Genomic DNA, 25405 nt, shown 5'->3' on the forward strand with positions numbered 1-25405 from the left:
GAAATTTCATGAAAAAAAAAGTCAAGACAATAGAGAGCAAGCTCTATTCTGAATAAGTCGTCTCTAAAATCTGTGGCCAGTAATGGTATATTCCCCAACAACCTTGGTTGTCCATCCTCCAACAGCAAAGTCCAAGTGTCCACCATGGTTAGCTAGCTAGAACAACATTTGCACAGACGCAATAGACAACAGCTGTGGTTGCTCTTGAAATCAATATTCTACTCAAGGTGTAATGTAGTTTACACAGGCATCCTCAACTCCTGGATCAAGGGATTATTTTCTGAACTACACACCTCAATTCTACTACATCCAAGACCCACTATAACATGGACACAGAGAAGTCAAGTTGGAATTGCAGGGGAACTTCCTTAGGGCTGGGTAGCATCCACAGTGTCAGAAGATACAATGTAGACCACTGAAGAACAAAAGTTATCAAGGAACTCATCCAATAGAGGATGTTGCATGCTCCATTATCAACTTGCCAGGCAAAATGGGCCTACTGGAGCAATAGGAACATGAACATTAGATAGAGGTAGCCATCACTTTCTGATTGGATTTGATGTCTGCTTCACAGTTGGGAAACCACAGTTTGTATTCTAAACCTGGTAGAAAACATATGGCTGAGAACGTCATAAGCCTTAAAGGGGAACGAACCTTCTATTGTCATTTTGCTTAATGTACATGTTGTCAAACTGCCATCTAAATACTTATGTTTATGCCTAGAAATTAGTGCTGACCTCAGTCTTGGCCTGAGAAACTTCTCTTCACCATTATTTGGTTCCTAGCACCCATGTTGAATGACTAATAACCACCTTTAATTCCCACTTCAGGGGATCCAGCGCCTTCTCTGGCCTTGAGGGGGTATTGTACTCATGTGCAAAAACAAAAAACAAACACTGCAAACAAACAAACACACAAAAACACATACACATAATCTAAAAAGAAAAATAAATCATAAGTAAATGCAAAGCTTTGAATTCTTTAGTAGGGCAAACAAGATTTAAACACTGTTAAATCCCTTTTCCTCTGAGTACTTCTGAGATCAATCCTTTCCATGGGTTTGTGTTTAGCGGTTACATTTAAAAATATTTTTTTTAAAATTCCTAAGATTTATTTTATTTTGAATTTATGCATGTGTGTATCTGCCCTGTGTGAGGGCATGGGGTCACCTGATGTTGGAGATGCAGGTGGTTGTGAAATTGCCTGACATGTATGCTGGGAACTGAACTCTGGTACACAGAAAGCTCAGCAAACACTCTTAAATTATGAACCATCTGTGCAGTCTAGACAGAGATTTCTGTAGTCTTAAAACTCAACATCATGGGGCTGCAGGGATGGTTCAGTTGTTAAAAGTACTGGATGCTCTTTCAGAGGACCCAGGTTTGACTCCTAGCACCCACATGGCAACTCCAAACTGCCTATAACTTCAGTCCCAAGGTATCTGATACCCACCTTTGGCCTCCACAGGCACTGCATGCACATTGTATATAGAAAGAGATGCAGGAAAAACATCCATACACAAGCTGGGCGGTGGTGGCACACGCCTTTAATCCCAGCACTCGGGAGGCAGAGCCAGGCGAATCTCTGTGAGTTCGAGGCCAGCCTGGGCTACCAAGTGAGTTCCAGGAAAGGCACAAAGCTACACAGAGAAACCCTGTCTCGAAAAACCAAAAAAAAAAAAAAATCCATACACATAAATATAGTAAATAAAAATTTTAAAAAATGATGTAACTCTATCTTCACTCCTTCCTCCTCACAGGCCATCTCCTGTCTAGTGAATTAACATAAGGTAAACACTATAATCAAGGCTAATGTGATGTTGCAAAGTTTCATTAAAAATTAAAAACTCAAGAAAATTACCCACTTGGTGGTTTTCTTGTCATCTTTCTAAGCCCTGTAGGGAACGACAGTATGTGTCAATCGCCTTTTGCCTAGTAGGTGCTCAGTTTATTTTGGTACATGAATTAAACATAGATAAATAGACCATCTAACTTTCTTGTGCCAATACACTATTTCAGAACTGGGAAACAGAAAAGATGTTGAACATATATCCTAAGCATTAAATTATTATCCCATGCATTGCAAAGTAATATAGTGTGTGTATATATATATATATATACACACACACACACACACATACACACACATACACACACACACACAAAGTACTTACTAGTAATAGCACCAAGACCATAAAAATAGTCCAGGTATTTATTTGATCATCTGTAGAAAAATCACGGCCAAATGGGATATGATCTAAAAGGTATTTGTACTAAATATGTCACTGTTTGGTGATCAAAATGGTATCAGATGTTTTATAAGTCAGTTTCATGAAAAAAATAGAAAATAGTTTTATTTTAAAACTATTAGGGATAATTGTTTCATTTTGTCAATTGACTCTAAAGTATATGCTATTTGTATATGAGGAGATTTCTTTTTAGGTAAGTGTTATTAATATTAAGAAATTGTGACTATTAAAGTACCACATGACACCCCAATCCATCACCTCTTCAGAGTCCTGTTGTGGAATAATCTTTTTGTACACTGTAAAGATGTATTTTGCCAAGGCACCTTATTGGTTTAATGAAAAGCTAAATGATCAATAGCTAGGCAGGATTTTCGGAGCAGAGAGAATGCTGGGAAGAAGGGTGGAGAAATGAGACAGATGTGGAATGAGTGAGATGCACAAAATGGGATAGAAGTAAAATCCACGTGGTAAAATGTAGCTCAATAAAAATATGGTTATGAATATTAAGTTATAAGACCTAGTTAGGAACAAGCCTAAGCTATTGCCCAATCTTTTATAATTAATAAGAAGTCTCTGTGTTGTGATTTGGGAGTTGGCAGGAGGGACAGAAAAAGTCTACCTGCAAATGCCGCCCCACATTGGAGTCAGATACCGGTATAAGAACTTGAACGATCAGAAAAGCAGTGGAGAAACAACCAGTGACCTCTTATCTCTCTAGTTCCTTCATCCAAAAGGGGCCAAGACACTAAGCCCTGCCTTACTACTTCCTGTGTCTATCTGTCCTCAGTCCTCCAAAATCTCTATGCTTAATTTTGTTCAGCTAGTAGCTAACTCCACCCTCTGATTCAAAACAAACTTTATTAGTCTCGGGACCATCAGAATGCAATCAAAAAAATTGTACAACAGAGTCCTGAACCGCATTTCAGTTTAACCCCTGTATCTAAATGACAGAAATAATTTGGAAGTGATCTCTTTGCCTTTATCTCTAGGCATCACTGTGCACTGACATGATCTTCTTCCTGTAAAGAATGAACCCTGAACACTCCAATATGACATCCAGAGTTCACTACAACACTGCCCCAAGGTAACTTCCCACTTCTTCTCCTAACTGGTTCCTTGATCCACTAGCCATGATAGACTACGTCTATTGCTTCAGCCAAAACTAGAAAAACCATTGACCCCTGATTTTGCAGTGGCTCATTCTCTCATACATATCTTTCCTGCCTTTGTATGAAAGCCCACAGGAGACAGTTATTTGTTCTCAGGACATCTATACATTTGCTTTTCTCCATATAACATCAAAGCTAGTCTTTCTCACACACAGCAGTAAAAAACCTCTCTTTGTTAGGAACTGTAGTCACTTACACAATTCCCTTAAATGTAGATGCTCAATGAATGTGGGCTGCTTTCAAATGCTGGTTGATTTCAAGTTGCCTCAGAGTTTATTCACTCTGAGATTAATTCAATTTCTGAAATGGTTACTACTAACTCAGTAGAATATGATACTTCAGCTTTAATTAGACTTCTGAAAGTTCAATAACTTAAAAACGTGTATTATACATTTGAAAATGAAATTCAGTATGGTGACAGGTAGATGTAGTTTGGTGGAGCAACCTTTTGGAGGCCCCACTAGGTCCACACTGTATGTCTGTGCATGTACACATTTCATTGGTGCTTGTAACTGCTTATCTGTGTGTCCACAGGCCACAACTTGTGTGTGTGTGTGTGTGTGTGTGTGTGTGTGTGTGTGTGTGTGTAAGAGATTCGGCTCACAGAAGACTGCTTGAACTTTTGAACTAACATTTTAAAACTAAGAAAACTTACTTACAAATTAGACTAACGCCTTCCTTTAAAGACTCCAAAATGCAGGGTATCTGGAGCCACATGCTTATTAGTTGTATGTGCATCAGGTTCCCTGACTGTCAATACTTGGATGCATAGCATGTGCCTGCCTGTAGACTCACTTTCTGATCTCTTTATGTGTATAACCTATCTGGCCCTTCCTGAGGCTTCTTAAATGCTTCCTAGCAAATGAATATCATTGGGAAAGGAACACAGGACACATTGATGCATCAAATGAGCTCAAGCTGAAGGCTTGAAATGCTGCTCCTGTTATCAGGCTGCAAGGTTAACATTTGATTACACATTGATATTTGTCTGTGTAAAGTCATAGTCTTGTCTTAAAACCAGCATTCTTTCATTCTGACATTATAACCAGTATGGTTGAACTGGCGTGCATAGGAATGCTAGAGCTCTAAAGTCATTTCTAATCACCTTATGAAAGACTATTTTCATAACTTCCTAAGCCTTTTTGGTACAGATTGGTGGGATCATTTGCACAGCCTGGTGACTGGCTTCAAAGCCAGGGTGTGAGCAGTGGCAGAAATGCTCCCTTCCTCAGTCTCTCAGTCAATCCAATTAGTCTCATATTTACTCACTTGTGCCCATTTACATTTCATCTTTGAAGACAGAGACAGGCTGTCTCCTCTCACTGGCTTAAATACTCATCTCTGATTTCTGGAGGTTCAATGAATAAAAAACACAACTCTGATGCAATTGGTATGTAAAGACCCATTCATATAACCAGTAAAGAATGACCCGGAAAAAGAAAACACTGTCCTTTGGGTTTCTGTGAAAATGAACATTCAGTTGCACACAAGACGCATCTGCATATTTAGATGAGCTGAAGAAGTCTCTGTGCCCAGATGGGACCACAGTCTCTCTCCCTAGAGGTGCAGATGCTGCCACTCACCACCCTGTCTTCCTGGAGAGATGCTTATATTAATTGAACAAACTACAAATCCTGTCCTTTCCACCAGTTCTGCCAACTATGATATGGATGTCCCCTTTGTGAATGTAACACCTCTATAGTTTATGCTTGGGACTTGGGTTTTTTTTTTTTTTATGAATATCCAAAAAGCCCTTTCCACAATGAGCTTTTCTAGGATGACTTTCCTGTCCAAGGCTAATCCTGACCAGACCATAAACATTTGTGATTTAAATGAGAAACCTAACTATATAAATTCAGAGACTTACTGTCTTTGCATATCTTTGAAAGAAAAAACAATTACAGGTCCCAGCTCATGCCGAGTGATTTTTGTAAAGTACATGGACCGTAGCAGTAGAAACTCTGTAATCTGAGAGGTTTAAAATGAAACCAGTGAGAGAGAACCACTGTCAAGCAAATGCTTTTCAAAGGTTTTCCATGCTTGAGTATTTAAAGGATTCTCTTTACCAGGGATCAGTAAGCTAATGACATTGGGTATTATCCAAAGGGTCAGCACTGCTTGCTCCAGTCACTGGTCCTGCTAGATCTGGAAGTGTCTCTTTGGTATCTATGTCCCCATGTGGCGCACTTAGAAGCTGTGCAAATTTTGCAATCCACTGCTATACTCTAGGCCTGACCGCTGGTGACCATGTAATCCCATGTCATAACTGCACATACAGAGACTAGGGAAGGGAAGACTAGAAGACGGTGCTTTCTCACTGCCCTATGCTCAGAGTGATGCCCCATACTCTGTAGACGTTTCTAGACTTCTCTGGCCTTTCTGGGAACTCTGACACTAAGGCTTTGACAGAGCCATGTTACTGACCATTTACTGACCATTTCCCAGATTGACTCTGCTCACCACAATTGGCTAATCAGGAAGTCATAGCCACGCTGCCTGGGCAGTATATGGGTAGGGGATCACGTGATCATTACTTCAGGCTTCTGTCTTCAGCACAGAGTGAACAAAGTATAATTTCAAAATGGCAAAGCTGACTAGGTCATTTTGTATAAAGCCCAAGGCAATATATAGTATGTGATGACTAGGGACACTATCACTGTGGAATAATCACGTCTCCAGGGAGCCTATTTGCATGAGGCCACAATTCTGAAGACAGGGGAGTCAAATTAAGCAAATCAGCAAGTCAGTTTACTTTGCAGGGTTTTGCCATTAAATTATCAGAACAGAAATAGCCCAATCCTTTCTGTAATAATTGGTGTCACAGGGAAATTAGGCAATACAATATCAACAAACAAGATTTTAGTGTTGATGACATGCAGACATTTTCAACATTCATATATTTTCCCTAGTAACTCCCCTCAAAGCAATGTAGATACTTGCAAACCAATTAATGATAATAGAGCCCTGTTGTTCCATGCTTACCAGATCTAAAACAGCCCTCCTCCCATGTCTGTGTTCCTCCAGTCAGGGTTTCTCACTTAAAATGAATGGGACATTGACGAGGTAATGTGCAGTCATGAATGGGCTTCTGTTCTACATCCCCATCTTTCTCTTTATGAATACTCACCCATGAAAGCAGAGCACACCTCCCCCCTCCATTAACCTGTAGGCGAATTGACAGAAATTGTTTAAATCAATTGTGCCCAAGCAGGATTAGACAGCTCAGAGACCAAACAAAGAGACATGATGACGTTTCTAAGGTGAGTGAAGACAGTTTTCCTATCCTGTGGATAAATTCTCTCTGTTGAGCTAAATAAACTGCTGTGTGATTGTTACAAATAAATGTTAGAAGTGAAAGTAAAAATCCTACCTTTCTGCAGGTATTTCAAATACCACAGGCCGTTTTAATGCAATTTGCAAAGAGAGTTCACGTGTTCACTGATAAGATAAAGAGCTACTTAGCTCTCTCAGTTCTAAGGTAGTAAAATGGGGTGTTACTTATTCACTGTATTATTATAACATGCTCTTTTGCTTTTCTTTATCTATTTTAACTATACATGTATATTAATTTTTGAGATTATAATTAAATAATTTCTCCCTTCAAACACTCCCATGTACTGCCTTTTTCAAATCCATGGACTCTTTTTGTTTTTACATATATGTGTGTGTATTCCTAAATACATATATATAACCTGCTTGGTCTGTACAATATTATTTCTATATATATGTTTTCAGGGCTGACCACTTGGCATTGGATAATCAGTTTGGGAGCTCTTGCTTGGGAAGACTATTTCTCCCGCTCTAGGCATTCCTTAACTGTCTGGAGTTCCTTGTCTAGTGTTGAGGCCTCCTGAGCTTTCCTTTCCTCCATCCACATTAGCTTATTTATCAGTATAGTCTTTGTTCAGGTCATGTTTAGGCAGCCATAACAGCGAGACTTCATGGGTGTAGCTTTCAACAGTTCTAGGAGACATAATCTCATAGCAAACTCCCTGTTTCTCTGGCTCTTATAATCTTTCTGCCTATTCTTCCACAATGATCTCTGAGCCTTAGATGCAGAAGTCATGTTGTAGAAGTATCAATTGGGACTGGGCCTCTCATCTGTGTATTTTGGTGGATGTGATATTCTGTAAAGGTTTCTTTCTATTGTAAAGAGACATTTCCTTGATGAAGGGTGAGGACTACACTTTTCTGTAGGTATAAGAACAAATATTTAGAATGTAATTAGGAATAATGCTGGTTTGGTAAAGTGGCAGTTGGAGTTTCTCCTCCAAGATCCATGAAGTCACTAGCCCTGGTTAATCGGCTAGGTTTCTAGTACCTAGCATAATCCCTTTTGATGACTGGCCTTAAGTCCAATTAGATAGCTGTTGGTTACTTCCAAGGCATGAATGCCACTACTGTTTTTGTAACTCTTAGCAATGATGAGTGATTTGGCTCTATGCCAATGTCATCAAGTAAAGCTAACCTGGCTGTGTGCTGTTTGCTAGTCTAGACATCATGAGTGTTCCCAACTGTATACTGTATGAAGTTGGTTTTCATTTTGGAAGATGTACCTTCATAATGATGCTGTCTTCAAGATAATAATCATTATTATCAATTTTTATGCTGCTAGGAACAATTTGCAAAGGCTCTGGGGGTGTAAGACCTTCAAGTGATGTAATCATAGTTGTGTCTCTCATGTCAGCTGGCAGAAGTCTACTTACTTGTACAGTGTCCCTTACTTGGAACCAAAGGAACATACATAAACCACTTGTCAACTTAAAACACAGTGGTTCTCATTCTAAGTTGTATGGCATGGTGCTGTTCCCAGGAGCAATGTCCACTGGATTTAAAACTGTTATCATGTTTTTGATTTCTCACCTCTCAGACAGACAGGAATACTTGACTAAAGTTGAGTTATCAGGAGCTCCCCACAATAGCAATAAAAATCAAGACAAATGGACTCTGGCAAAAACCATTTGTAGAATCTTGAGAGAAATTGCTACATCCATAAAAATCAGTGCACAGAAAAATTTTACCTTCGTGAAATGCACAGGTGGCTCATTCACACATTTGTAGCCTGGGAAATGAGGCCATATTTCTAGTGATAAATACAGAGAATGTTGTTGACTTTACAGAGGATCTCACGAACAAGAAAAACTGCTTAAAATGGGAAATCTCTCAGTCTTCAAGCTCTGAGATATTACAAGGCTTCTGAAGCTTGAGACAAGGAAGATTATGGATTAAAAAAAAAAACACTACAGCAATGATATCAATGGTTATGGGGTGAGCTGAAAGAGTATCACGAAAGCAGGCAAATATGGAGAATGGAAGGGTACCCACTTCTAAAGACTGGACACAGACAAGGAACAAAGGAAAAGAAAAGGGTCCAAATCTGCCAGATCAGCATCAACCCAATGAGCACTTCTATCAGGCTATCTCCACCAAGAATAACTAGGAAGGCAGATTTACTGAGTGTAAGAAAGCAGCAGAAATTCTAGTTGTGATCTGGATTGCCACTTTTGCTTAGGATTTCTTAGAAAACTCCTCCCTGGAACTGTGCTTCTTATTTGGAGCAGTTAACTTTTCATTTATAGAACAACTCCTGAGCACCTGTCATAGTAGCAGCCCATCTTCCATGCGGGGCAGGGGCTGTCTTCAGAGTGAAAGATGGGTGAAGTCCAGACCATCTGTCTCGGATTTTAGCGTTAACATTAGGTGCAGTAATTTTCACTAGATCAATGAATGAAATAACAGACTTATAAAGCATTGTGTAATGTCCAGTTGGATTCAGACAATAGACTTACTTCTCATTTTGGGAGAAAAATTAGGTTATTGCAAATAAGGATGTCATACTTGATTTTGCAGAATGTTAAACTCCATCCAGACTGGCCTTGCAGTACTGGATGTTTTTAGTATGTGTTTTTACATTATATGATGCCATCTTGATGGAAGAAACTCATATACATGCAAAATTCAGAGGCCAAGAAAATCACCTCATGCCTTTTCCATAAAACTAACTTTCATAGATATGGTTCCCTGAAATATTTCAAGGAGCCCTGCTTCTCTGAGGAACTCAGAGGAAGCTGTCAATCAGAACTTTGTTTTCTCATTACAAAAACTCACACTTAGACTTCTCAATGGCATTACAATAGTCTGATTCATAAAAACTGGAGTGTCACAGTGTGCTGCGTGACTTACCCAAACAGAGGTTTCTTTTTCACTTAGGAAGATAAAATTCTCCTGCCCTCACCCCTAATTAACACTTTAACCCACAGCATATACTTTCCTAGCCAAGAGCCTTTCAAAATTGCTGTGAGACCAGAGTGAGTTTTTTTTTTTAACCTGTCCTATCCAAGTTAAACAGACTATTCATGTAATACTGATATTATTGTGAACAGTCTTGAATTGTGTAGTCTGGAAGTCTCACTCCAGCTTTAGTCCTTAATTAAAATTCACCTTTAGCTTAAAGAGAGCCTTATGAATCCCCCTTCTGTAATTTAAAATGATTATGATGACATACATTGTGGTGAATGGTCACCATTATCCAACAAGCTAGAGGAATCCTAGAGAATGCCAGTGCTGGGGTCTTGCAGACTTTGAAGATTTGCTCACAATTACTACATCCCAGAGACACAGGGTTCTGACTCCACATTCGTTCTGATGAAATTACTACCTTTATTTATTTCATGGATACTAAATCATTCAACTATAAACAATTGGTAAACATTTTCTGTGAAAGCAATTATGCCTTCAGTGCATGGCCACACATGCTATCAACCCCGATGTGTATTCTGCTTGTTTAAGGCATTGTTTTAGTTTGCTGCCTTCCATTTTATTTCCTTGCTACACTTCACAGAGGAGAGATGTGGGCAACAGTAAATTGAACAACACGCAGTATGTACTGGTAAATATGCCACTGCAGAGATCCTGGGTACGATACTAAATCATCAGACAGTTAGACAAGTCATTTGAAAATTGCTTATTGTCCCTGAAAAACTATATGCATTTGTCAGTGGTTTTTGAGTGATTCTGCCAAGCTGGATAGAGAATAGCTATCTGAATGAGATTTCTAATTGAGTGCTGTATGGCAATTTCCTCTGCATAGAAGCATTTCCTCCTGGAGGGAGGGGTCATAAAACTTAGGAGGTAAGCAAAATGTGTAAGTTTCAAAAAAAATTTAGGTAGATGTTTCTTTCCCAATCCCAGCCACCAGTCCCAACACAGAGGCTTATATTAATTATAAATGATAGGCCAATAGCTCAGGCTTATTACTAACTAGCTCTTACTTTTTTTTTTTTTTTTTTTTTTTTGGTTTTTCGAGACAGGGTTTCTCTGCGTAGCTTTGCACCTTTCCTGGAACTCACTTGGTAGCCCAGGCTGGCCTCGAACTCACAGAGATCTGCCTGGCTCTGCCTCCCGAGTGCTGGGATTAAAGGCATGCGCCACCACCACCCGGCCTTTTTTTTTTTTTTCTAGCTCTTACATTTTAAGTTAACCCATTTTCTTTATTTATGCTCTGCCACATGGCAGTACTTTATTAGCGTAGCACGTTCACCTCCTGCTCCCTCTGTGTCTGGCTTGTGAGTTCTCTAACTCTGCCCTTCTTCATGCCAGTATTCTCGGTTTAATTGTCCTGCCTCAATTTATCCTGCCTTGCTATAGGCCAATCAGCTTCTTTATTAACCAATAAGAGTAATACACATTCACAGTGTACAGAAAGGTTATTCCACAGCCCTAAAACAAACAAGGTCCACAGGGTTCTGCCCCCACGGTTGTACACGCAGTGATGGTGCAACCACTCCTCCCCAGCTCCTCATTGGTTCTATCAGTCTTTGTTCAGGCACTAGTTATGCTGTATGACTTTTGTAGGAAAAGTGAAAACAATTCACCTGCAAAAGGCACCAAGGACAGAACAAAGTAACTTTGTAACATAGTAACAAAGTAAACATGGATTCCACCCATGTTTAACTTAGAAAGCCAATGAGCTCATTGTGTGTATTTTGTTGGAGGCAATAGGACATTCCACTGAAGCTGGTCTCTCCACCCAGAAAGAACTTGTGTAAGAAAGAGAGGGGTTACAAAGGAAAAGAGATACATGAAATCTATCCTTTGTATTAAATCCCAATTTGGCAGGCCAAATAGAAAAGGGAGGGTGAGACTAATGTGTTGGACAGCTGTCTCTTAAGCTGTCTGGACACAAGGAAAGGAGATACAAATTAATTTTGTGATAAGGATCCCTTCCTGGGATCCAAACACTTAGAATCCATAGGAATAATTGGACAGTGAGGAATAAGAGAAAGATAGAAATGATAGAAGAAACTTCTAAGATCCATTCTTCAATAGAGAGGATGGGAAGTCCCACGGTCCACCATTCAGGCCAGGCCCTTATTAATAACTAAATGCTGTCCCCAACAACCCTCAAACTTCAGTGACCTCACATAAACTCAGATCATGTCAAGAATGACATGGGCATTCTTGGCCCAACAGTTCTCCTGAGGGAATTCTATCTTCTTCTGGTATATAGCCCTGATTCTATTTCCCTTTGCTTCTTAGGATGGCCTAAGAGACAGGGGTTGGTGGAGCAGTAACATTTAGCATGAACATTCTGAGGCTAAGTCTGAAGGACTTTTCTTTCTATTTGTATTCCTCTACATAGAACAAAGGTGCATGGCCCCACTTACATGACAAAGGGACAGAGAACTAGAACCTTTTGTGTCCACAAGGAAAATAAAGCAATGTGGAAATGCACAGTATTATTATTTTTAGTTAAAATTATATTAAGTATAAAATATGTAGAAATATTGAGACTCTGAGTAAAATAGATTCTTTCTTGATTGTATTCTTCTCCTTCCAAATTATGAGTGTACTAGCCAACAATATTCAAGTTAAAGGTGAGACATCATTAATAAAGGTGAGACATTCTTAGAGATAAGACATCATTCCTAGAGGTGAGATATCATTATTAAAGGTGAGACATCATTATTTTCTCTTTTAAAGATTTATTTGTATGCATGTGCACATGTGAATGCAATGCTCACATAGGCCAGAAGAGGGTGTCAGATCACCTCCAGGGGGTGTTCCAAGAAGTTGTGACCTGCCTGATATGGGTGCTGGGAACCCAGATGCTGTTCCTCTGCAAAAACAGCAAGTGGTATTTAGTCACTGAGCTAGTGGTTAATTACTCTCCAAAATTTCATAGACTGAAATTTTAGTTTCTACTAATTAAAGTTAAATGAAGTCACTGCATGAACCCTAATCCAATCTGTCTTGTGAGACAAGATGGACAGGGATGAACACATTTTTTTTTTTTTTTTTTTTTTGTTTTTTTGAGACAGGGTTTCTCTGTGTAGCTTTGCGCCTTTCCTGGAACTTACTTGGTAGCCCAGGCTGGCCTTGAACTCACAGAGATCCGCCTGGCTCTGCCTCCCGAGTGCTGGGATTAAAGGCGTGTGCCACCACCGCCCGGCGGGATGAACACATTCTAAAGCTAGAGGATGACAAAGCTGACAGGTACCATTTACATACCAAGACAAAATGTTCTGAGAAGAACTCAAGCTGTTAAGACCTTGATCTTGAACTCACATCCTCCTGAACAGCCAGCATTTGCTTAAGTCAACTAGTTTGGGTTTTTCACTATGGTAACCCTGGTAAACAAATACAGACTTTACACAGCTAAAGCAAAGCAGCATGAAATCCCTGTGTCTGCTCTGAGTGTGACTTTCCAGCCTCACCTTATTCCCATACATCCATTTATCTAAACTGCCTGTCCTCTGAAATCACATTTGAAAGGGCTGTCACTACAGAGAGTAATGCTACACATAGAGTAACCACAAGAGCAGACACAGACTGGTTGTTGGATCAAACTCACACAGAAGAGCTCTAGAAATTTCCCATTCAATGATATCTAGTACATCAGCAGAACAAGATTCATCATGTAGAAATTGTGCCTGATATATGTGAAATTCCTAATAAAAATTTTGGAATGACTGCTATGGCGTTGGAATATTCCTTCCAGGAAAAGTAATCCATTTATGCAAAAAGAGCACATAGCTAAAACTAGATTTTTATGCTATGTCAAGGTAAAGTCTTAGTTCCTAAACTTAATAAAGCATTTGTGTGTGTGTGTGTGTGTGTGTGTGTTCAATAGAAAGCCTTGTTTCCCCTCTAGACATTAATGTCTGCCCATTAGCAGCTTCAACACCTCACCTAACATGTATTCTGATTTACAAGCATTTCTGTAGTGCAAGATTAGAATTATTAAAAACCTTCTCAAGACTACATTGATTAGGAAAGAAGTTGGACTTCTCCTTACTACAAAGAATGGTTCAATACAACTCCTAAAGGTATTACCATGAGGCCATTTCTTCTCCCTGATCTCTACTTCCCTAAAAATATTCACCAAAGATATTTACAGTGAACATGTTCTGAGATTCAAGACCACCTGGTTTTCTTCTCTTTGCTGTTTCTGTCTTTAATATTGACTAAACTCCTACTCAGTCATCAAAACACAAGGCAGTGATCACATCCTCCCATATGTTAGTGCCTCTTCGTTTTCCTGGCTAGACTAGCTCATAGCTTCAGTTTTCACGGAAGCACCTCCAACCCTAAGAGGCATAGGCTGTGTCTGTGTACACAGTGTAGCTTCCACCAATGAATGCTCAACTGAGAGGCATTGGCTTTAACTCATAAGTTTAGGCTATTATCCCTAGACACCTAAAGTTTCAGTTTAATCTAAGACATTCACTTTTAACCAAATCTCTAAACTTATCACAAAAGTACAAGTTAAATGAAAATATATTTAATGTTTCAATGTATTTTAAATCACATGATACACATTTGCTAATGAGCTATAATTAATGAAAAGCATTTGATACTGTTTTTACTATAGTGCATGCAACTAAATTATTTGGCTATCATTAATCTCATTAATAAGAATATTCTGCACAGATATGTCCGCTGTAATACCATTTTCACATAATAATTTTTCTAGCCACATACAATACTGTCTGGAATGAAAGCTTGTGGGTATAACACATGCATCTGAAGTGAGTGTGTAGGGCCAGTTCATAGGAAAGAATATTTTCAAACTCCCAGAATCCATACTCAGGCACGCTACTAAAAGGGATTCTTACTGTCCAGACTTTGACTCATCTCTCTGTTCACCTCTCTCAGAAATTCACTTACTGGCATCACCTACTTTAGCTGGTTCCCCCTTGGCCTAGGGAGTCCTTTCAAGGTGTTCACTGAAGAGCAAATCAAACAAAGCAGTTGAGGGAACAGAGTCTCTCTATCCACAACAGGAAGATGGTCTCTATCTTAGTCACCCCGGCAGTTCAGACAAGAGAGCGGCTGTTGCTTCTTGGAGATGGTTTAATCGCCTCCACAGTTGTGATACGCAAGGGAAGCAGACTGAATTCCGGACAGCCATGATGACTACTTCTTTGAAGCTGCCTCACTGCAGAGGTTTGCCTTGCAGATGATGCCATTTCACAGTTTTCCAGTCTGTTGCCGTCTGGCATGCTCATCCCTAGTGTGTCCACCCTGCTTGTAAAGGCTGTACACTGTGAGAAGTTAATGTGTGCTGTCTCTGGCTTTTGGTTTCTTTTATAGTGCTAGAGAATTGAACTTGGGTTGTACAAGCACATGTTTTGTGACTCCACCCACCATGTAAGAGAGAAAAGTTCTGCAGAGATCACGTGAACCTGGATGTTCAACTCCATGGATAGTCCCTTTTCTGAGTAATATGACTGTATCATTCACTGCTTACCCCTGCTTCAATGCAAGGAAAAGAGAAGAATATGAAGGAATCATTCAGGAGCCACACAGAAAAGAAATGAAATCAGCTTATTTGCTTTGGGACAGATACAATGGTGGAGTCATTGCCATATAAAACAAATAGAACTTGCTACGAGTGTCACTAAAGCATGGGGCTCCTTTTTGGCAGAATGAAAAACATTAGTTTGGACTTCAGTAGACTATTGGACTTTTCAAAAATCTAATGTTTAATGATTATGTGAAAATTATTTGAAGACAAAAATATTTGGTTCTATGTTCTGAGATGGATTATGTGTATGGATAATTAAATAAATAGGTCATCAATAACTTACTCAGTTTTTGTCCACTACAGAAATACCAAATATAAGGCAGGCTATTACTTTAACACTCTGAAAGTGCAGTATGCAGACCTAATGACATGTGTTGCTAGTGAAAAAAAAAAGGTAAGAAAATGTACTCAATATTTTCTCTAGTTTTAAATCTTTAAAATGTGCATCCCATATATAGTTAAGAAATTATTTCTGTCTGTGATAAAGAGAAGCTTTCTAAAGCCAATTCCAGGAATCCAACATATCTGTCAAGGTTATGCAGACTCCTTTGTGATTTCCTCAAAATAAATCTCTGTTTACTTTAAAAAGCAGCAGTCCACATTAGCTACCTGTATAAATGGCACAGCCCAGATTAGCTACCTGTATAAATGGCAGTGGTTACACAGGGATGTGCATTGTGTTTTCATATCTTATTTTCTCTTTTGTAAGACTTCTATAAGACACAAAAACCGCTTTAATTACTCATCATTTCTCCCATAATGTTTTACATCATACACTGCACACAGGAGCCACTTGTACTTAATCTTCATGAGGCTCATGGAAATTCATCTCACTGACCAGCATTAGGGTTAAATTTTAAGTGAAAATAGTTGAACTTGTCCCCCTTTTCACTTATCAACCATCTTACATTTCTAGCATCAGATTTTTCTTTTAATTTAAGGATTTCTCATGTTATTGAGGTCCTTAGAAAACTGTGCATTATTTACTCAGCTGTCTTTACATTAGACTACAGCTGCTAAAGACCTCTTGGGAAGTTTCTCAAGCTATGGCTTAGAGGTCACACATGACTACTTCTTAAGGTACCTGTTCTAAGCACAACCATCAGATTAATCCCAGAGTTACTAAATATTTCCCAAGGAACTGATGATGCAGATTTTTTAACACCTTGTTCTTCGCTGTCTTGAGAAGCCCTTTCTTAAATGCTTCAAGTCACATTCCCTTATGCTGAGGTCTGAGATTCACTGATGTCAGCCATTATTTGTGACATCAGTGGAAGAGCACTTACCCCAATGCTTGGGCAGTGCTTCTCAATGAGCTTTGCATCTGTGTCTTATTATCACCAATTACAATAAGCAAAACTGTAAAAATTAAGGCAACCCAACATCCCTACTCTTAGATTAGTAAAAGCATCTTCAGTTATTACCTCTGCCTTGATGGAGGGTTCACTATCTTTGGAGTCTCAGCAGATTGTCTGCCATACAACATATATATTCAAAGAATTTTTTACACTACTTAATATATCCCAGTGAGGTGTGACATGTAAATTTTTTCACAGCAGGCAAAAGCTGTTTAGGGATCTCATTCTTCACCCTCGTCTTCTATCAGATTTTCTTATCCTTCTAGACTAATCTAACGTATTGCTCTAAGTTTAAAGTTTGCCTGATTTGAACAACTTTGACTCTAAAGAAGCCTCATCAATATGCTAAGCCTGTTCCCCACCCTCATCTGCTATGGAATTTAGTATTACTGCTTCCTTAAATCTCAGAGAATGGCAGGGATCTAATTAGGCCATTTACATGAAGGTATTCTTTCACTAATAAGTGTTTCACCCATGGAGTACTAGTACTGCTCAAAATCTAAAAATTCCTCCTGCCACTTGATCCTTCAATTTCTGGTTTATGATTTTGTTTGGCCTAGACCTAGGCTGTCAACAAAACTAGTTAACAAATCCAATTATTTTAAGTAAAACAGGGACACTATATATGTCACTATCCAATCAAAGTACTCGTTAGACTGTGAATCATTTGTCCACACCAGCAGGGTTACACAGAGCACTCCTGATATGTGGCCATCTGTCAGTGAGATGCTGCATAAATCAGACCCCTTTATATTGCTCTCCAGCTTCTCAGTTGTTATACTTGAAATTCCCCTGCCTCAGTCTCCTTAGTACTGGTTTAGAGGTCTATACTACAGTGAAAAGCCAAGAAATAGATTTCAGTGTTTTCAGATCAAAGCGGATTCACTGGGGCTTTATTTTCTTTTGCAAAGGGCTCTCATAGATTTCAAATCCTGATATAGTTTCTGCAGCTCTGGTCCTTAGTGAACCTTATACCTACCTACCAGTGCACACTAGGAGTTACACAAGGAACACAGACAGCTAGGCTTCACACAGCTAAGCACTGTGTAGGTTCACATTCGTATGTGGGTTCCAGAATTTCCTAGATACATCACCCTTAAAGAGAAGACAGTTTTCAATATTTGATGCCAGAGCTTCACTTTTCAACTGTTTACAAATACAATGATTTAAAGTATTCCTTAATACTTTAAAATTTTTTGTTTAATAACCTTATCTTTTGAGAACCCTTGTCTTTCCCTTTCACCCCTACAATTCCTCCCATGACCCTTTCCCAATTCATAATCTCTGTTAGTCATTTTTTTCAGGTGGCCAATGCCTATTTTAATATCTTTTAAGGTTCATCATTTGCTAAAAATGAGTGATTTAAAGTGTTACTATTATTGCATTTTAAGCATATTGTGAAAGGCATTACTAAAGTAATATGATTGACCCACATATTGCTTCCTGAACAAATGCAGAAAGCCTGGAACTAATGTGCTTGCTGCAGCAAAGGCAAGGCCTCCTGCTCAGACATTAGAAGGCTAGACATGTCAATGAGCTTTAAAAATGCTTTCTAATTCAAAATGTGCTACTACTGTGGTTCATTAACATAGCCATCCAGAGTAAGGTAGGAGCCCTTTCCAAAATAAGCATGAACATGGTGTGAGAGTGTGGATATGTTACTGTTAGACCTAGGAAGGAGATGGAAAGATACACACAGAGACACAGAACAAACACACATACATAGAGATATTCATATGCTCAGATACCTCCTTAACCTCCTGCAAGTTAATTCAGTCCGAACTCCCAGGAAATAAAAAGAATAAAGCCAGAAACTCTGTTTGTTGTACATGTATACTTCCTGGAAATTTTATTTTCTAAAATGTTCTCCAAAAATTTTGATTTACAAAAACCCTAATGTTTGTAAGATTTAGTAAACATTATTTTATCTCTTTAATTTTTTTTTTTGACCGAGTAGTGGATTTATTCAGGGTTTCAGGGGTCATGAAGGACTTGAAGGGGCATGAAAAGTTAGGCAAACATTGTAAAAGTTTTCAGGAGATTTAGAAGGTTTTCAAGAACTATAAAGAGATTAAGAGGTTTTCAAGGGTTTGAGGGTTGTAAAAGTTTTCAGGAAGATTGCCAACTAGAAGAGAAGATGTGAGAAAATGGACAGAAATTGAAATCTGAGCAGACAGGCCTAAAGATAGTAGAGAAAAGCTATGTCACGAGAGTACAATACAAATGGGGTAAAATGGAAAGGATTTTTGAAACATGAATGTTTTGAAGGATTATACCTGCTTCCTCAGCAGAAGAAGATTTTAATCTATGTACAGTATGCTGCCAGTGAGAGCCTCAGCCACGGAGCAAAAACAAACAAATAATAAATGGCAGGGGCTGGGTGAAGAGAACATCTCAGGAAGCCACTGTGGAAGGTGACAAAACTTGGAATTAAGGGCCTATGTCTTCAGCCACATTCAGACTGTTGGGGCAAACTGTTAATGTGCAAGGAATTGAAGATCACTCTTTCTTTGTGTATCAGACAAAAACAAGAAGATACCAGACAACAAAGATAATTGAGAGAGAAAATGAGAACAAAGCTATTAAGATTCGTTTTGAAACTTTATCAAAACTTCAAAACTCAATCAGCATCTTATTTTAAAGCAAGTCACAGCATAGAATGGCTTGGAAATGCTGAGCACAGCCAGACTCCTTTTTGTAAAAGTTTTTTGTTTGTTTGTTTGTGTGTGTGTGTGTGTGTGTGTTTGTTTTGTAGATTTTATTTATTGTTATTTTATGTGTCTGACTATTTTTTTCCAAGAAGCAGGTGTCAAGTCCCCTGAAACTGCAGTTAGAGAAGGATGTGGGCCACCATGTGGGTGCTGAGAATTGAACCTCAGTCCTCTGGAAGAGCAACTGTGCTCTTAACCTTCAAGACCTCTTTCCAGCCCACAGTCAGTACCACAGTGTCCAAACCCTACAGTCCTATGTGGTTGCCCCTGTCTTTTCTTGGAAACTCACCACTCAAAGCTCACACTATGCTCATGTTTTACAAGCTTAAATGATATCAAAGTGTTCAGCATACTGTAGCTCAATGAGAGCCTTCTAAGATGGTTTTTTTGTAACACAGTATCTATTAAAGCGGAAATGCAGAGTGACAAAGATACTCTGCTCATTGACAGTATAAGCAACTACAAGATTAGTCCCTGTTCCACTGCTCTAACAAAATATCTATGGCCAGTTGTTTTCTAAATAAAAGAGGTCATTTATCTCATGGTGTTAGAGGTTCAAAAGCACAGTGCCACCACCAGCTGGGTTCGGGTAAGATGCTCACAGCAGATGGTATCACAGGGGTAGCAGCACGTGAAGGGGAGGACTCTCATAGCCAGACAGGGAGTCAAAGACTGGGAAAGCATCAGCTCTTTTACAAGAACACTCCCGAAAGAACTAGTAAGCCTCCCCACAGAACCACTTCAGGCCTTCCAAGACTGACATTGTATGACCACTTGACCTCTTAGCAGACTCTCCTCTGCTGTGGGATGGTCTGTATGTCAAATGTGTTGCTCAGATTGGTCAATAAATAAAACACTGATTGGCCAGTAGCCAGGCAGGAAGTATAGGCGGTACTAACAGAGAGGAGAATTGAGAGAACAGGAAGGCGGAGGGAGACAATGCCAGCCGCCACCATGACAAGCAGCATGTGAAGATGCTGGTAAGCCACGAGCTACGTGGCAAGGTATAGATTTATAGAAATGGGTTAATTTAAGATATAAGAACAGTTAACAAGAAGCCTGAGCCATTAGGCCAAACAGTTTAAATAATATAAGCATCTGTGTGTTTATTTTATAAGTGGGCTGTCGGACTGCCGGGGCTTGGCAGAATCCAAGGGGAAAACTCTCCAGTTACACTCCTCCTCCCTTTCAGTTCTGCTACAATGGGATCAATTTTAAGAGGAAGGAATCCTTGGAGACCAAAGTAGAGCCAAACAACAGTGACTACACATCACCTCACTGTTATTTAAAGGCAGGACACTGAGGGTAAAGAAGGTTGGGATGTCGTCTGTTGTAACCCAACATAAATTCAAAGGTTCAAAGTCTGGGCCTTTCAGAAACCATGAGAATATTTTATTCTATAACTTCTACTGTCCTCTACATGTCATGAACCTCATGCCACAATTCCCAAAATGAAGCAAACAAACTATGGGGCAATAGGAAAATGAGAGGGAACTCAGAGTGTGATCCTACTAAGGTCTATCTATATCCTTAGCAGATAAAGGAGCAGTGTCACAGGATGGTTTGTTTGTACTAAACAGCAGGAGAGAGTTCTCCTTCCCCAGCCAGCTAAGTGCAGGTGCTCTTCTTGCAAACAAAAAGCATGGCTTCTGACAAACCATACTACAGAGACTACAGGTTCCCCAGCAACAGCTCATCTTGCCTGCAGTGTTCTTCTAGAGAAATCCCAATGCTGTTACCATCTGCTGGTTGTCAGCAGACTCTGGCATCCTCAGGAATTAGAAGTACTGAATGCTGGCAGCAGTTGGCCTAGATTCCCTCAAATGTCTTGCTTGTATAAGCTGAAACTACACATAGAAACTAAGGAGGAACTCATTCTATCTTTAACAGGTAGAGCAGGCATTCCAGCTAGCCTCTTCCACCTCATGGCCCAGGCTTTTCCCATTATACCACATTATTTTTCAAGAGAAAGTAAAACACATGATGACTATACTTTCATTTTAGTAGCACTGAATTGTGGTTACTAGTCTCATCAGAACATAATTCTTTATTGATGTTGATTAAATTTCTTTCATATTTTTTCTAATTATTATATACAATCAGGTTGCTGTTGAAATATACCTTAAGATTGATAATAAGGATGTTTTTCTATTGAGGTATGCAGTGATGTGTTCAAACAAAGAGTAAATCTAACAGCCTACTGGTTTACAGGTATTCATGCAACTTGCAAATGTTTCTTATATGTGAATTAATTAGTAGTGGTGATCTGAGGTAGAACCTCATAGATTTGTCTCAATATTTATAACTGGTTAGCCCTGGTCTGTAGTTAACTTTCCTGCTTTGACAGCTGTAAACCACTGTCCAAAGCCTTAGCTGAATGCACACAATAACCAAAGAATTCATTCTGGCCACATCAAGAGGTGAAAGATGATGCAGAAGGTATAACGTGCCATGTAGGATTGGAAAAAAATGCGGCTGGCAGCCTGAGGACAGAATTCCTGGTTGGGAAAGTTCTTCCCTCCAGTGCCAAACACGGCACTTTATGGAAAGTGCCACATGGGCACTGTTCAGTGAAGGAACTGTTTACAAAGCAAAAGAAACTGCTTCTGTGGCTGTTGTTCAGGTTGAGTTTCAGCTTCATAAGGAGAAGGTATTTTAGTATGTGCATGAACACACACACACATACACATACATACATACACACACATACACACACACACACACACACACACACACAAGCACTGTATTCTGTTTCAATGTGTTCATCTCGGACTCGAAAGACTCCATTTCCAAACCTGAGAAATTAAGTGTGCAACAGCTGTGCATACCAGTGTCCTGTTACCAGTGTTACTAGAAGGTAGTAGGAGGATCAGAAGAGAACAAAAAGCCATGGATGATGCTGCACCATTTCTCACTCTGGAGTTATGGGCTCCTTGCTGCCTACCAGTGTCACGAAATTATGATAGAATGCTATTGCTCACAGCAGCAGTGAACTTTGACCCCCCTCCCCCCACACACACTTCTTCCCACACTCTTCATGGGTATCTTAAAGAAAATAAAGTATTGATACTGGCCTCTTCCAATAGGACCAGGGGCCTTCTAAGGTAGCCCTTAATTGTGAAAGACAAGGCAAGTTGCTTCAAATCTCGTGTATGTAATGAACTTGTTTACCTTAATTTCTGATGCTGTCAACAGCATTTCAACCTTTTTAGACTCTAGTAATATTTTGCCACTTAATGTTATAACTTAAATTGCAAATTTAACTTGTTTTTAATACACACAAATAAATTTTTTCAAAGACACAGATGTAAAAGTAACTAGAAACTGGCCAGTATGGATATTTGTGGAAAATGACTCCAAAATTAACTTGCTTTGAATCAAGTCCAAAGTACCAACAGGGTTTACCTTATGACTTTGACTTTGCTTTATCCTTCAATGATTTTGAATGTGATAAACTCCAGTGGAAGTAGAATACCAGAACCAGTCATTTTTGAGTTGTTGATTGTTGCTGAACTATGGCAAAAACATTATAACTAATATTGTATTAGAATTAGTAAAGTCTCTATAACCATTAACAGAACCAAATATTAACATATCTACTTTTTATTCAAATTAGTGATTTATGGGTATTTTAATAAGCACAGTTCTTATATTTGTCATGCATACTTTAGGCTAATAACCACACCCAATATTTTGGGCATATTTTGAATATAAGGTAACAATAAACATTTTCAGCTTTGATTATTTTCATTTCAAAGCATTCAGAATAAGTCAAATTGCCGTAGTTAAGTCACCTGGGCAGCTTCATAATATACAACCTCTTTGTGCCCTTACACTGTGGAAAATGTATTTGTATACAAAATTTAAATCAACGTTGCCTTTAGAAATTCAAAATCTGGCTTAATTTCTCATTGCGTTCCTTCAACCATCAAATCATAAAGCAGAAAATATACTATTGACTTGTCTTAAAAAATCTGTTTATCCAACCCTGCACATTTTTAATCAATATAGTTTGTCAGTTTCCTATTAGATAAGAATGTAATATTGATTAGTAGCTTCAGCATAGGAATTAAAATGATTGACAGACATCATCAACTGTTTCTAACTCTTATTAGCATGTGAGGATTGTCCACAACACCTGTGTCTTTAAGACTTGTTGGAATATATACTAAGGTTGCCAAGTATCTCTTCCAGGAGTTGACAGAACACTAAGCAGCCAAGTGTTAGAGATTTATTTCTAGCCATCTTCCTTCTAAAATAGTCACACTAATTAACAAGTTAATGCCATAAATAGTAAAATCATTTTACTCAGTTCTTGGCAACAAATGTGGTCTCATAAATCCACTGTAAAACCAGAATGTATCTGATATAAATAAATAAATTCATACCCTGGACAAGATGTATTTTATATATATGTATACACACACACACACACACATATATACATATATACACATACAAGTATCTTATATATAATATTTTTCATTTCCTGAGAGAAATCTACTCAAATTTATATCCTTATGACAAATTTCAAGTTCTTTCTATTGCTTGTTAGTTTATAAATCAAGGTGAATAATAATAATACCACAGCTTATTATGAATTTCAATCAGTTCTCCATCAACGAGTCAATTTTGCTCTTTATCTTAATAGAGTTTAAATAAGATTAGCTTGACAAATATTAGTAATGACTTTGGATGGATCACTAGATGAACTTGTTATTAAGCATAGATTTTTTTTAAAAGTAAAATTACCTTTCCCAGTAAGAAAACAAATGAGATTTTGTACATTTGACTTTATTCTAATTTTGTTGCTGTGGATGGAACCCCTGACCTGGAGCATACAAGCCAAACACTGTACCATGTAGTCACACACTTCCAATCCTAAATAAATGAGTGCTTTAAAAAAGCATTATACCAGGCTGGAGGAATGGCTCAGAGTGTAAGAGCACTGGCTGCTCTTACAGAGGTCCTGAGTTCAATTCCCAGCAACCACATGGTGGCTCACAACCATCCGTAATGATATCTAGTGCCCTTTTTTGGTGTGCAGACATACATGCAGGCAGACAACTGTGTGTGTGTATATATATACACACACACACACATATATATACATATATATATTTAAAAGCGTTATACCCATATAAAGAAAATTCCTTCCTTTAAAAAAGGCATTTATTATTATTATTACATGTGTGTGTAAAAATATAATAATGTGTGCATGTGAATGTATTCCACATAAGTGTGAGGGGTGTCTCAGAGGCCAGAGGGGTCACTCCTGGAATCTGGAGTTACACGCAGTTGTGAGGCACCTGATATGGGTGCTGGGAACAGAATTCAGGGCCACTGAAAGAGCAGTATGCATTTTAATTGCTGAACACCCTTTTCTCACTCCACTACATTTTTATTGCAACATTAACAAAACATACATAACATTGTCAAATATCTAGAATAATTCAAGTCCCCATTAGTGATTTCTGTCAGTGGGATATGGGTGTGTTTGAGCATATGTATTCAGTGAGACACTATTTGATTTAATAGTGTCAAATGTAGACTTTCATTTCATTAGAATGCTTATGAGATGATGTAGAAGATGAGAATTTTTTGTTCTTGTTTAAATGAGTATGCCCTTGGAAAAATATATTGCAGGCACATTCACAGGAGTGAGAATAGAAATCTTCTGACAACAGCTACTGCAATGTATAAATGTTTGCTGCAGGTAGCCTGAAGCAAACTGGACAGCAAGCAGAAGGCTGTCTGTCCTTTCTTGGCTACACAGTTAGCACTATTGATCTGGAGACCTGTTTAGTTCAACACACTGTCTCCACCCGAAGGTAACTCCCACTCCTCCAGTGTCTAGTGAGCTTTCTTCTAGGCAAAGTCGTCTTTTATTCTTAGTCTAGCTCAATGCCTTCAAAACTCAACTTTGTTAGCATACGCGCAATGAATACAAATCTAAAGTGTACTGGAAGTTTAATAAGGAGAAGTAGGATCCACCCATTAGGAAAGGTGATGCTAGTGATAAACAGATTCATTTTTTTAAAATACAGTGGAGTCTAATAAACTTTCTTAATTTCTATTTACGCCTTTACAAATACATTGGAAATGAATTA

At 38.7% G+C, this 25405-nt stretch overlaps 1 protein-coding gene across 1 annotated transcript in view; it reads right to left on the minus strand.

Annotated features, from left to right (window-relative positions):
- The window catches only part of Pdzrn4 (PDZ domain containing ring finger 4), a 342539-nt gene that overhangs the window by 311556 nt on the left and 5578 nt on the right, over positions 1-25405 (minus strand).

Source organism: Peromyscus eremicus, chromosome 20 (genome assembly GCF_949786415.1).
Source record: "Peromyscus eremicus chromosome 20, PerEre_H2_v1, whole genome shotgun sequence".
Lineage (NCBI taxonomy): Eukaryota > Metazoa > Chordata > Mammalia > Rodentia > Cricetidae > Peromyscus > Peromyscus eremicus.